This window comes from Microcaecilia unicolor, chromosome 6 (genome assembly GCF_901765095.1).
Source record: "Microcaecilia unicolor chromosome 6, aMicUni1.1, whole genome shotgun sequence".
Classification (NCBI taxonomy): domain Eukaryota; kingdom Metazoa; phylum Chordata; class Amphibia; order Gymnophiona; family Siphonopidae; genus Microcaecilia; species Microcaecilia unicolor.
In genome coordinates this window covers 214622216-214636857 of record NC_044036.1, presented here as the reverse complement: position 1 = coordinate 214636857, position 14642 = coordinate 214622216, and positions in this window count along the sequence as shown.

Genomic DNA, 14642 nt, shown 5'->3' with positions numbered 1-14642 from the left:
AGACATGTCAGGAGCCCATTAATGAGTGTCCAGGGTGAGAATCCTGGGAGAACAAGAAGAGAGAGCCTACACTAACAGACATTGTTATTCTAAACAGGTCACCCAGAAATTACACAAGGCTGATCCTCCTGATTAGCATGTTAGGTCCAGTTTGTTGCTTGATGGGTGGTAAGCATGCGTAGGGAAATTGTAACCTCCTGGTGTATATGAGCAGTTGTTCTGGCACACACTCTGGAGGTTGCATGGTCTTTGCTCTCTGTGTGACCTTGTTCTCTGCTTGAGTCTGCCTCAAGGCTAATGAGCACCAGGCCCAACTGCTCAACAGGCATGCGTCCCAACTAGCATTTTGTATGGAACCCCTTCTTAGCACAGCCTAGCACATGTCCACTGGAGCTGGGAAAGTATATGTATTGTCCTCGGCAAAGATTGGGGGGTACTTCAGCACCTACATCCATACAGGTCTAGCTGATGCAGTATTTATGATTGTGTGTTGATGATTAACCCATACTTTCACAGCAGCTGTACCCATTCAATGAGAGAGGAATTGGAGAACTCCACAGTGGATAATAGTTCCCCTTTGTTCAGGATGGTCAGGAGCACTTTGCAGCCCATAGCTAATGATCTCTGTAGTCTTTGTGATCATGAGCCATACTTGTTACAACAAAATGAGTCATATGTACCTGGGACCATCTGTCTTCTATGCCTTCCTGTCTGGAAATGCACCTATGGCCAGTCTAGGGACCCGCAGAAGCCATGTACACATAGAGTACTCTTGGGCAACACTGGGAGAGGGGAGCCTTACTGTGGGCTGGAATATATAGTGAGGGAGCCCTTGGGAGACTCCCACTGAATAGGGAGGGGTCACAGGTATTAGTTGGCCAGGAGGGTATAGTAGGTATGATAAGTAGTAGTAGCAGTATGCAATTAGCTTAGCCATATTTATTGTAGGTGACCATTACAACCAGACCTCCATGAGGTGCCCGCAGGCTTGGGATTAGAATATCTGCCTGTGGGTTATGTTGGGACCTCCATTAGAAGTACTGGGCTTAGTGCTTTCCCTGTAGGCTTTGGCACATCAGTAGTGGTGCCCTATACTTTTATCTGCTTGGTCACATGTTCTCATATGCGGGAGGGTGTATTTTGTGGCTGTTGTCAGCTCGTTTCTAGACTTTGCTGTGTCCTACTGAGGTGGGCCCTACAGTATGTTTATTTATTTTAGTTATTAGGATTTATTTACCTCCTTTTTGAAGGAATTCACGCAAGGCGGTGTACAGTAAGAATAGATCAAACATGATCAATAGGCAATTACAGCAGTAAAAATATTCAAATAACAATACAAAGTATGGCATAGTATACTACTTACAATGTCAACACAATATGTAATAGAACATTTTAATTGAAACTGAAGGGTAAAGCAAAGATGAAACATATAGATAGGTAAGAGAGTAAGAAGCAGGGCTTTTTTTGAGGGGGTTGTGTGGGGGTACTGAGTACTGGCACCTTTTCCATTGTCTGCTAAAATTGACCCATGGACCCCAAGTTTTAATGATAGAGCTGAAGCTCTACACACCAATTCTGTCTTGTCATAGATTCTGTGACTGGTTGCAGGGAGATTGGCTATTATGGAGTGGATCCCTCAGTGATCACCCCACTCCTGAAGAGTGGCCTAGTATTTGAATACCGGTACCATTTTTGCTAGAAAAAACACACTGGTAAGAAGAGTTCTCAGCTAGGGTAGGAGTAGATAAACGTATCCTGCTGCAGTATGTGCAGCCCATGTCACTCCTTGTGTGTGTGTGAGTGAGACTAACAAGTTAGTTACTTCTTCCATTAAAGGCCTGGTTGAAGAACCAAGCTTTTACCTGCTTGAGAGGTCGAGTCATGGCCCAAGGCTAATTCACAGTGTGACTCGTTGTAATTAGGCCTCTGGCAGTGAGCATAATTTGAAAATAGAGGAATACACAAAGGAACAAAGAGCTCTTAAAATAGCGAAGTTCTCAAACAATGATTTGTCCTGAATACCCTTAGAGCCCGTGGGTATCCCTTGGGGGTCCTCAAGAAAGCGTATAAAAGGGCCCTTTACGTTCATCGATCGTGGTTGTTTTTGCCAAAACCAAGATCTCCTCGAAAAGCCTTGGCATGTGTCATTCCATTTTCACAGAAGGCGTCGACCATTGGTGAGATTATACATAGATACTGGCATGTGCTCTCAGTTCACCCTGAGTTCAGGGAACGCCCTAAGGTGGCGTATAGGCGGCAAGCGAATGTGGGTGAATTGTTGAAGAGACCTAGTAGGAATATAGAGGAAGGCAGACACTCCCCTTGTGGGAAGTGTGTGTACTGCCAATATTCGTTGGATACTGGGACCATTCCTATACCCCATAGTGATAAGGTATACATCTTGCGACAAAAGACCTGTTGCACTAGTGCACAGGTAGTATACTGTATTATATGCCCTTGTGGGTTGTACTACATAGGGCATACTAAACGTCAGCTAAAAAATAGGTAGGCGGAGCACATGAGTAATCTACAACTCAAAAAGATGATTAATCCTCTCGTTGCTCACTGGGATGCATTTAATCATACTATAGAACAACTTAGGTGCGCTATTTTGACACAGATTCCACTCAGTCACCATGGGGGGGGGGGTAACATTAGTTTTCGTTTGTTATCCATTGAGCAACGATATATATACACATGGGGAACAGTGGCTCCTGCAGGTCTTAATCAGGAGGTAGAGTGGGTTTGAGGTAGTGTCTCTTTAAGAAAAATAGGAAGGGTGACGTAAGTCATACGTTCCTTTATAGTTGGCGTTCTACCCTCTCCAGATAGCGTCAGCTTAGCGGGTGTTGACCCACGCGCTTAGATGTTCCACTCTGGCATGCAGCTAGTTTAATCAGAGAAAGTAAATGTGGTTATTAAATTTATAGTGTGATTGAGTAGGATATAAGCATTAAGTTAAAGAGGGGTGGTAATGGGTTTGTGTTATTGTAGATTTGTGGTGGTTCCTCCTGACGAAGTGAGCGAAATGTGGTCCAGCATTGGGGAACCGGCATTTGCATGAGGAACAGTTGATGTGAAAATAGGAGTGGTTACCCTTCACCGAGTACCTGTGGAGGATTTAAAGATATTAAACTACACGTTGTAAAGGTGGATTGCATTAGAGATTTCTACAAAATGAACTGAAGACAGACTTGGCCTGATTAAAGTTCAGTCTGTATAAAATATCCGGGTGGTAAGCCGGGATGAGAAGTCTAACTGGACATTAATAGCGATTTGAAAATGAATAGCGATTCAAAACCTGATGGTGAATGTATATTTGTTAAATAACAACGTTGTATGTATTTTTAAGTAAAAGGGGATTGGAGGATTGTAGTCAGGGACTATGTGTGAATGGTGAATGAATGATTGTAGCATGCATTTTAGGTAGTGCTCATGAATACGGCACATTTTTTCAATAAAGATATTTTGTATACATTAAAATATACTGGATTTTATGTGGAAACAATGCTATAATGCCAAAACTGTTGCAAGTTGAAGAAACCACCAACACACCCCTGTGGTCTTGGAATAATATGTATACCTACAAAGAGAAGTCATGGGCCCCTATCCAGAGGTCAGTGAGTGTTTCATTTCACTGCCTAGGGCATGTCAGACCTACCCTCAGTGGAGTGGAGTAGCCTAGTATTTAGTGAAGTGGACTTTGATCCTGGGGAACTGGGTTCAATTCCCACTGCAGCTACTTGTGTCACTTAACCCAGTGGCGTTCCTAGGGGGGGGGCGGTGGGTGCGGTCCACCCCGGGTGCGCGCCGCTGGGGGGGGGTGCCGCATGCGCCTGTCCTTCGTTCGTTCCATGCTCCTTCTGCCCCGGAACAGGTTACTTCCTGTTCCGGGGCAGAGGGAGCATGGAACAAACGAAGGACAGGCGCGTGCGGCACCCCCACCCCAACGGGGTTCTTTCACGGGGGGGTGTCGTTTCGCCGGGGGGGGCGTACCCGGGGGGTGGGGCGCATCGGCGATCTGCCCCGGGTGTCAGCCTCCCTAGGAACGCCACTGACTTAAACCTCCATTGCCCCAGGTACAAATAAGTACCAGTACATACAATGTAAACTACTTTGAATGTAGTTTCTGGGGGGCAAGAATTTTAGGGGGCATACCCTGGGACCAAGTTGAGTGGCCAGAATGACCCCATCCCACAGATGATCCAGTCTATCCCTCTCCTGCCCACCAGCAGTCTATCCTGTCTCTCACATCCCCCCCCCCCCCCCCCCCCCAACAGAGATCTCATCTCACAAACTTCCCTCAAGTACATAAGTATTGCCATACTGGGAAAGACCAAAGGTCCATCAAGCCCAGCATCCTGTTTCCAACAGTGGCCAATCCAGGTCACAAATACCTGGCAAGATCCCCAAAAAGTACAAAACATTCTATACTGCTTATCCCAGAAATAGTGGATTTTCCCTCAGTCCATTTAATAATGGTCTATGGACTTTTTCTTTAGGAAGTCATCCAAACCTTTTTTAAACTCCGCTAAACTAATTGCCTTTACCACATTCTCTTTTCAATGAATTCCAGAGTTTAATTAAACGTTGAGTGCAGAAACATTTTCTCCGATTCGTTTTAAATTTACTACATTGTAGTTTCATTGCATGCCCCCTAGTCCTAGTGTTTTTGGAAAGCATAAACAGATGCTTCACATCTACCCGTTCCATTCCAATCATTATTTTATAGACCTCTCTCATATCTCCTCTCAGCCGCCTTTTCTCCAAGCTGAAGAACCCTAGACGCTTTAGCCTTTCCTCATAGGGAAGTCGTCCCATCCCCTTTATCATTTTCATCACCCTTCTCTGCACTTTTTCTAATTCCACTATATCTTTTTTGTGATACGGCGACCAGAATTGAACACAGTATTCGAGGTGAGGTCACACCATGGTGCAATACAAAGGCATTATAACATCCTCATTTTTGTTTTCCATTCCTTTCCTAATAATACCTAACATTCTATTTGCTTTCTTAGCCGCAGCAGCACACTGAGCAGAAGGTTTCAACGTATCATCAATGACGACACCTAGATCCCTTTCTTGGTCTGTGACTTCAATCTAATGTGGAACCTTGCATGACGTAGCTATAATTCGGGTTCCTCTTTCCCACATGCATCATTTTGCACTTGCTCACATTAAACATCATCTGCCGTTTAGACGCCCAGTCTCCCAGTCTCGTAAGGTCCTCTTGTAATTTTTCACAATCCTCCTGCGATTTAACGACTTTGAATAACTTTGTGTCATCAGCAAATTTAATTACCTCACCAGTTACTCCCACCTCTAGGTCATTAATAAATATGTTAAAAAGCAGTGGTCCCGGATGGCGCTGTGAATGGACGCACCTGTGTTAGCTCCTGGAAGTTGCTCTGTTTGTAGGTCCTCTCCGGTGCCTCCGTCGCCTCATCAAACATGGGGAAACGGAGGGGAAAAGTGAAGGAACATCCCTCAGCTCCTGTGACTTCTTCGGCGACGAGGCAGACAACTTTGCAATTTTTCAGACAGCAACCGGGCCCTCAGGGTTTTTCGACCCCCTCTGCAACTCTCGGCGCTGCGGCGTCGATTGAGAATGGAAACGGGGCTTCCCTGAGCCCCGTGGAACGAGTTGCTCCACCCCAGCCTGGAGGGGAGTTGCTGGCAGCTCTAACAGAGAAGGAAGCCGAAGGGGCTCAGCTCGATCTGTTTGAGGGAGTGTCTGCAGTAACGGAGGCTGAATTTCAACGCCGAGAGAGCGAATGCTACATACCTGTAGAAGGTATTCTCCGAGGACAGCAGGCTGATTGTTCTCACTGATGGGTGACGTCCACGGCAGCCCCTCCAATCGGAAACTTCTCTAGCAAAGTCCTTTGCTAGTCCTCGCGCCCCCGCGCGCACCGCGCATGCGCGGCCGTCTTCCCGCCCGAAACCGGCTCGAGCCGGCCAGTCCAGTATGTAGCAAGACAATACACTTCAAGGGAAGACACAACTCCAACGGGGAGGCGGGCGGGTTTGTGAGAACAATCAGCCTGCTGTCCTCGGAGAATACCTTCTACAGGTATGTAGCATTCGCTTTCTCCGAGGACAAGCAGGCTGCTTGTTCTCACTGATGGGGTATCCCTAGCCCCCAGGCTCACTCAAAACAACCATGGTCAATTGGGCCTCGCAACGGCGAGGTCATAACTGAGATTGACCTAAAAAATTTACCAACTAACTGAGAGTGCAGCCTGGAACAGAACAAACAGGGCCCTCGGGGGGTGGAGTTGGATCCTAAAGCCCAAACAGGTTCTGAAGAACTGACTGCCCGAACCGACTGTCGCGTCGGGTATCCTGCTGCAGGCAGTAATGAGATGTGAATGTGTGGACAGATGACCACGTCGCAGCTTTGCAAATTTCTTCAATGGAGGCTGACTTCAAGTGGGCTACCGACGCAGCCATGGCTCTAACATTATGAGCCGTGACATGACCCTCAAGAGCCAGCCCCGCCTGGGCGTAAGTGAAGGAAATGCAATCTGCTAGCCAATTGGATATGGTGCGTTTCCCTACAGCCACTCCCCTCCTATTGGGATCAAAAGAAACAAACAATTGGGCGGACTGTCTGTGGGGCTGTGTCCGCTCCAGGTAGAAGGCCAATGCTCTCTTGCAGTCCAATGTGTGCAGCTGACGTTCAGCAGGGCAGGAATGAGGACGGGGAAAGAATGTTGGCAAGACAATTGACTGGTTCAGATGGAACTCCGACACGACCTTTGGCAGGAACTTAGGGTGAGTGCGGAGGACTACTCTGTTATGATGAAATTTGGTGTAAGGGGCCTGGGCTACCAGGGCCTGAAGCTCACTGACTCTACGAGCTGAAGTAACTGCCACCAAGAAAATGACCTTCCAGGTCAAGTACTTCAGATGGCAGGAATTCAGTGGCTCAAAAGGAGGTTTCATCAGCTGGGTGAGAACGACATTGAGATCCCATGACACTGTAGGAGGCTTGACAGGGGGCTTTGACAAAAGCAAACCTCTCATGAAGCGAACAACTAAAGGCTGTCCTGAGATCGGCTTACCTTCCACATGGTAATGGTATGCACTGATTGCGCTAAGGTGAACTCTTACAGAGTTGGTCTTGAGACCAGACTCAGACAAGTGCAGAAGGTATTCAAGCAGGGTCTGTGTAGGACAAGAGCGAGGAGCTAGGGCCTTGCTGTCACACCAGACGGCAAACCTCCTCCACAGAAAGAAGTAACTCCTCTTAGTGGAATCTTTCCTGGAAGCAAGCAAGACGCAGGAGACACCCTCTGACAGACCCAAAGAGGCAAAGTCTACGCTCTCAACATCCAGGCCGTGAGAGCTAGGGATCGGAGGCTGGGATGCAGAAGAGCCCCTTCGTCCTGCGTGATGAGGGTCGGAAAACACTCCAATCTCCACGGTTCTTCGGAGGATAACTCCAGAAGAAGGGGAACCAGATCTGACGCGGCCAAAAAGGAGCAATCAGAATCATGGTGCCTCGGTCTTGTTTGAGTTTCAACAAAGTCTTCCCCACCAGAGGAATAGGAGGATAAGCATACAGCAGGCCCTCCCCCCAATCCAGGAGGAAGGCATCCGATGCCAGTCTGCCGGGGGCCTGAAGCCTGGAACAGAACTGAGGGACTTTGTGGTTCACTCGAGATGCGAACAGATCCACCAAGGGGGTGCCCCACGCTTGGAAGATCTGGCGCACCACTCTGGAGTTGAGCGACCACTCGTGAGGTTGCATAATCCTGCTCAGTCTGTCGGCCAGACTGTTGTTTACGCCTGCCAGATATGTGGCTTGGAGCACCATGCCGAGACGGCGAGCCCAGAGCCACATGCTGACGGCTTCCTGACACAGGGGGCGAGATCCGGTGCCCCCCTGCTTGTTGACATAGTACATGGCAACCTGGTTGTCTGTCTGAATTTGGATAATTTGATGGGACAGCCGATCTCTGAAAGCCTTCAGAGCGTTCCAGATCGCTCGCAACTCCAGGAGATTGATCTGTAGACCGCGTTCCTGGAGGGACCAGCTTCCTTGGGTGTGAAGCCCATCGACATGAGCTCCCCATCCCAGGAGAGACGCATCCGTTGTCAGCACTTTTTGTGGCTGAGGAATTTGGAAAGGACGTCCCAGAGTCAAATTGGACCAGATTGTCCACCAATACAGGGATTCGAGAAAACTCGTGGACAGGTGGATCACGTCTTCTAGACCCCCAGCAGCCTGATACCACTGGGAGGCTAGGGTCCATTGAGCAGATCTCATGTGAAGACGGGCCATGGGAGTCACATGAACTGTGGAGGCCATGTGGCCCAGCAATCTCAACATCTGCCGAGCTGTGATCTGCTGGGACGCTCGCACCCGCGAGACGAGGGACAACAAGTTGTTGGCCCTCGTCTCTGGGAGATAGGCGCGAGCCGTCCGAGAATCCAGCAGAGCTCCTATGAATTCGAGTTTCTGCACTGGGAGAAGATGGGACTTTGGATAATTTATCACAAACCCCAGTAGCTCCAGGAGGCGAATAGTCATCTGCATGGACTGCAGGGCTCCTGCCTCGGATGTGTTCTTCACCAGCCAATCGTCGAGATATGGGAACACGTGCACCCCCAGCCTGCGAAGTGCCGCTGCTACCACAGCTAGGCACTTTGTGAACACCCTGGGCGCAGAGGCGAGCCCAAAGGGTAGCACACAGTACTGGAAGTGGCGTGTGCCCAACTGAAATCGCAGATACTGTCTGTGAGCTGGCAGTATCGGGATGTGTGTGTAGGCATCCTTCAAGTCCAGAGAGCATAGCCAATCGTTTTGCTGAATCATGGGGAGAAGGGTGCCCAGGGAAAGCATCCTGAACTTAGATATGTGTTCAGGGCCCTTAGGTCTAGGATGGGACGCATCCCCCCTGTTTTCTTTTCCACAAGGAAGTACCTGGAATAGAATCCCAGCCCTTCTTGCCCGGATGGCACGGGCTCGACCGCATTGGCGCTGAGAAGGGCGGAGAGTTCCTCTGCAAGTACCTGCTTGTGCTGGAAGCTGTAAGACTGAGCTCCCGGTGGACAATTTGGAGGTTTTGAGGCCAAATTGAGGGTGTATCCTTGCCGGACTATTTGGAGAACCCACTGATCGGAGGTTATTAGAGGCCACCTTTGGTGAAAAGCTTTCAACCTCCCCCCGACTGGTAGGTCGCCCGGCACTGACACTTGGATGTCGGCTATGCTCTGCTGGAGCCAGTCAAAAGCTCGCCCCTTGCTTTTGCTGGGGAGCCGAGGGGCCTGGCTGAGGCGCACGCTGCTGACGAGAGCGAGCGCGCTGGGGCTTAGCCTGGGCCGCAGGCTGTCGAGAAGGAGGATTGTACCTACGCTTACCAGAAGAGTAGGGAACAGTCTTCCTTCCCCCGAAAAATCTTCTACCTGTAGAGGTAGATGCTGAAGGCTGCCGGCGGGAGAACTTGTCGAATGCGGTGTCCCGCTGGTGGAGAGACTCTACCACCTGTTCGACTTTCTCTCCAAAAATGTTGTCCGCACGGCAAGGCGAGTCCGCAATCCGCTGCTGGAGTCTATTCTCCAGGTCGGCGGCACGCAGCCATGAGAGCCTGCGCATCACCACACCTTGAGCAGCGGCCCTGGACGCAACATCAAAGGTGTCATACACCCCTCTGGCCAGGAATTTTCTGCACGCCTTCAGCTGCCTGACCACCTCCTGAAAAGGCTTGGCCTGCTCGGGGGGGAGAGCATCAACCAAGCCCGCCAACTGCCGCACATTGTTCCGCATGTGTATGCTCGTGTAGAGCTGGTAAGACTGGATTTTGGCCACGAGCATAGAGGAATGGTAGGCCTTCCTCCCAAAGGAGTCTAAGGTTCTAGAGTCCTTGCCCGGGGGCGCCGAAGCATGCTCCCTAGAACTCTTAGCCTTCTTTAGGGCCAGATCCACAACTCCAGAATCATGAGGCAACTGGGTGCGCATCAGATCTGGGTCCCCATGGATCCGGTACTGGGACTCGATCTTCTTGGGGATGTGGGGATTAGTTAGAGGTTTTGTCCAGTTCGCAAGCAATGTCTTTTTTAGGACATGGTGCAAGGGAACAGTGGACGCTTCCTTAGGTGGAGAAGGATAGTCCAGGAGCTCAACATTTCAGCCCTGGGCTCGTCCTCCACAACCACCGGGAAGGGGATGGCCGTAGACATCTCCCGGACAAAGGAAGCGAAAGACAGACTCTCAGGAGGAGAAAGCTGTCTTTCAGGAGAGGGAGTGGGATCAGAAGGAAGACCCTCAGACTCCTCGTCAGAGAAATATCTGGGGTCTTCTTCTTCCTCCCACGAGGCCTCACCCTCGGTGTCAGACACAAGTTCACGAACCTGTGTCTGCAACCTCGCCCGGCTCGACTCAGTGGAGCCACGTCCACGATGGGGGCGTCGAGAGGTAGACTCCCTGGCCCGCATCGGCGAAGCTCCCTCCGCCGACGTAGTCGGGGAGCCCTCCTGGGAGGTGGCCGCAGTCGGTACCGCACGCAGTACCGACGTCGGGGACCTCACCCCTGGCGATGGGCCAGCCGGCGCCACGCTCGACGGTACCGGAGGCGCAAGCACCGCCGGTACCGGAGGGGTAGGGCGCAACAGCTCTCCCAGAATCTCTGGGAGAACGGCCCGGAGGCTCTCGTTCAGAGCGGCTGCAGAGAAAGGCAAAGAGGTCGATGCAGGCGTCGACGTCAGAACCTGTTCCGGGCGAGGAGGCTGTTCCGGGCTGTCCAGAGTGGAGCGCATCGACACCTCTTGAACAGAGGGTGAGCGGTCCTCTCGGTGCCGATGCCTGCTGGGTGCCGACTCCCTCGGCGACCCAGAGCTCTCGGTGCCGACGCGGGGAGGCGACCGGTGTCGATGCTTCTTCGATTTCTTCCGAAGCATGTCACCGGAGCTCCCCGGCACCGACGAGGAGGACGTAGAATCCAGCCGTCGCTTCCTCGGGGCCGAGGCCGAAGGAGGTCGGTCTCGGGGGGGCTGTACCGCAGGAGCCCTCAGGGTAGGAGGAGACCCACCCGAAGGCTCACCGCCACCAGCAGGGGAATGGACAGCCCTCACCTGCACTCCTGACGATGCACCACCGTCCGACGACGAGGTCCCGGTACCACCGACGTCGATGCAGCTATCCGATGTCTCGGCGCCGATGCAGAGGCCCGATGCCTCGATGCACTCGATGCAGGGGCGGCCGAGGAAGATGGTCTGGACGCTGACGACGTCGATGCACTCGAAGATCCCGGTGCCGATGCCGACGAAGAGCCCGAGAACAACACGTTCCACTGGGCTAGTCTCGCTACCTGAGTCCGCCTTTGAAGCAGGGAACACAGACTGCAGTTCTGAGGGCGGTGCTCGGCCCCCAGACACTGAAGACACGAAGAGTGTCGATCAGTGAGCGAGATAACCCGGGCGCACTGGGTGCACTTCTTGAAGCCGCTGGAAGGCTTCGATGTCATGGGCGGAAAAATCGCGCCGGCGAAATCAAAGTCCGAAATGACGGAAAAAGAGCACCAAAAATTTTGTAAGGGAGAAAATCTCGACCGAGGCCGAAAAGAGGCCTACCCCGACGACGAAAGAAAACTTATCGGGGCAAAAAGCTGGAAGTACGGGGAGGATTAACACGAAACCCGGGGGGGGGGTTTCCGGAGCACTTCAGGACACTTGAAAAACACGTCAAAATAAATTTGGACGCGCGAGGTCGACTTTCCGGGGCTCGACACGGCGAAAACACGACCGTACCGAGTGCGGACAAAAGAAGACTGGCCGGCTCGAGCCGGTTTCGGGCGGGAAGACGGCCGCGCATGCGCGGTGCGCGCGGGCGCGCGAGGACTAGCAAAGGACTTTGCTAGAGAAGTTTCCGATTGGAGGGGCTGCCGTGGACGTCACCCATCAGTGAGAACAAGCAGCCTGCTTGTCCTCGGAGAACTATTGTTACAATCAGCTTCAAAGGTATTGCCCCAGGATATAGTTTCGAAACTTGCTCGTGTTGAAGATCAACCTCACTCTTCTCAAGCCATTAGTGGTGTGAATAGACCAGCAACTGTGACATTAGAGTCACTATGGGACATGGTTTACAGTATTCACACTTCTATGCAAACTACTTTAAAAATGAATACTTCTGACATAAAGACTCTTTCTGAGGCTGCCTTGCTTCAGGCGCAAAAGACTGCACAGCACACTTAGATTTGGAGACTGTGAATACTAAAATTCAAGAAATGGGATCTGTAGAAATGGCTTTGGTTAAGGATAACAATTTCCTACATAAAAGATTGGAGTACCTGGAAAACCAGGCTAGAAGACTTAACCTCAGGTTTCTTAACTTTCCCAAATCGCCTTTAATTTCCCCTTTGGATATGGTTAAAAAATAGATGATATTTTTGGAATGGAAAAGGACTCACTGCCTCCCCTTACTCGGGCTTATTACATCAGGAGTGGTGGAAGAAAATCCCCCGATAGCAGGGGAAGGAATGGATCTTCTTTCCTTGAAAGTTCATTGGAGATAATTACTCAGAGGTTGACTCTGCTTGTTACTTTTGTGCTGGAGCCTGATAGGAATGCCGTATTAAGGCTTTCCTTGAGACACTTAGAAAATCTGTTTTTGGGCTCAAAAATTCGTATTTTTCTTGATCTCTCAAGGCCTACACAGATGAGATGGAGGGCCTTTCTGGAACTCCGCCCTAGGGTGGTGGCTCTGGGAGCAACTTTCATATTACGTTTTCCTTGTTATTGTAATGTAATGCTTGAGGGTAAACAGTTTCAATTTGTAGACCCAAAACAGTTAAAATAATTTCTAGATGCTAGAGTGGAATTGAATGTTGTGTGCCCTCCCTAAATGCAGGCTGGGGTCTGATCCAGAGGTTGCAACCATTAGTTCGTAATTATTGCTATATGTTTTATTTTTAAATTCTAATTCTTGGATTCCAAATTTCCTAAACTTGTGGACAGAAAGGCTCTTAATGATATTTCCTTTTATTTCTTTTTTGCCTTTTGTATAAATGCCGATTGCATATTCACGTATTGTGATGATATATTGAAATAAATGAATACATTTTTAAAAAAGCAGCGGTCCCAGCACAGACCCCTGGGGAACCCCACTAACTACCCTTCTCCATTGAGAATACTGACCATTTAACCCTACTCTCTGTTTTCTATCTTTTAACCAGTTTTAATCCACAATTGAACACTACCTCCTATCCCATGACTCTCCAATTTCCTCTGGAGTCTTTCATGAGGTACTTTGTCAACCACCTTCTGAAAATCCAGATACATAATATCAACCGGCTCACCTTTATCCACATGTTTGTTCACCCCTTCAAATAAATGTAGTAGATTGGTGAGGCAAGGTTTCACTTCACTAAATCCATGTTAACTTTTGTGCACGAGGAAGGCCTCTACTCAAGGCTCATCTATCCTATATGTGAAAATCACACATCTCACCACATCTGCCTAATAGCATTAATCCATTTAGCTAGGGCCTCCTGAGCAACAATCAAGCAGTAATAATTGTCAGATGGCCAGGCTAGGGAGATCCTAGAGACAGTTTATGATGTGGTCAACATACAAACACATTGCAAAGATACTACAGGTCCACATGCCACAGATACTTAGAGCTTGCGAGGCAGGCTAATAGTTGTTCAATTCAATTCAATTCAAATCAGCTCTTGTATACCGCTAATATCCCCTTTCCAGGGTTCAGTGCGGTTTACATTCTAGGTGAGACAAAAGTTGTGTGTGTGTGTCCATCCGTCCATCCATGGCAGCTGAGGTCACTCAACCTGGGACCGTTGAACATACACATTGGACAGAAAGGAGATACAAGGGATGGGCAGATTTATGGTTAACACCAGCTGAGGTTTTTCAGCTGTTTGGTCCTTTCACATTGAACCCAAGTGGTACCCACTCCTCTGACCAGACTATTCTGGTATTGGAACTGAACTGACCTAGAAGACCTTTGGCATATATGTGTGCTCTTGCAAGTCCTGTGACACCTCCATTACCCAGACCTGTTCTGGGTGGCTTTTGGCACATGGCTGTGTGAAAAAGATATTTTCACTGTTGCTATGTAATCTGTTCTCCTTCAGTTGTATCCCTGAGATGCACAGACATGACTGACAGTCTCTACATCTGGTGTACATAGGAGACAAACATTCCTTTGTGATGTTTCTATATGCTGGATTTGTCTGTGGCATGACACCTCCTGTGTCTTGTGTTCAGACACTCAGCTGTAACCAAATATCTGTGTTGGACATATTTTGTGCCCGCATTCTAGTGTCTAACTTCTTTAGCCACTGTTTCCAAATTTCCCCAGTCATCCATGAATTTGCGTTAGCCTCGTATGACACAGGAAGTCGCTTAACATTCTTGAAACAACAGGGCTGTTTGCTCTTTCCAATGACAAGAGGTTCCAGCTTCTCACTCCCATCCATATTGCAGCAAAGGAGGATCGTCAGTCGGTCCTTCAACATTTTACTTCCTGTAGTTTCGGCTTGTTTGAATGCAAGTGTTCCATCAGGAATCGCTCACCAGTAGAGACCGTTTTCATCAGCATTGAAAATGTCACGATGTGCAAACTCGTTCAAGATGGTAGGAAGAACTGAAACAACCCAATTTTCAGCACCAACGTCATC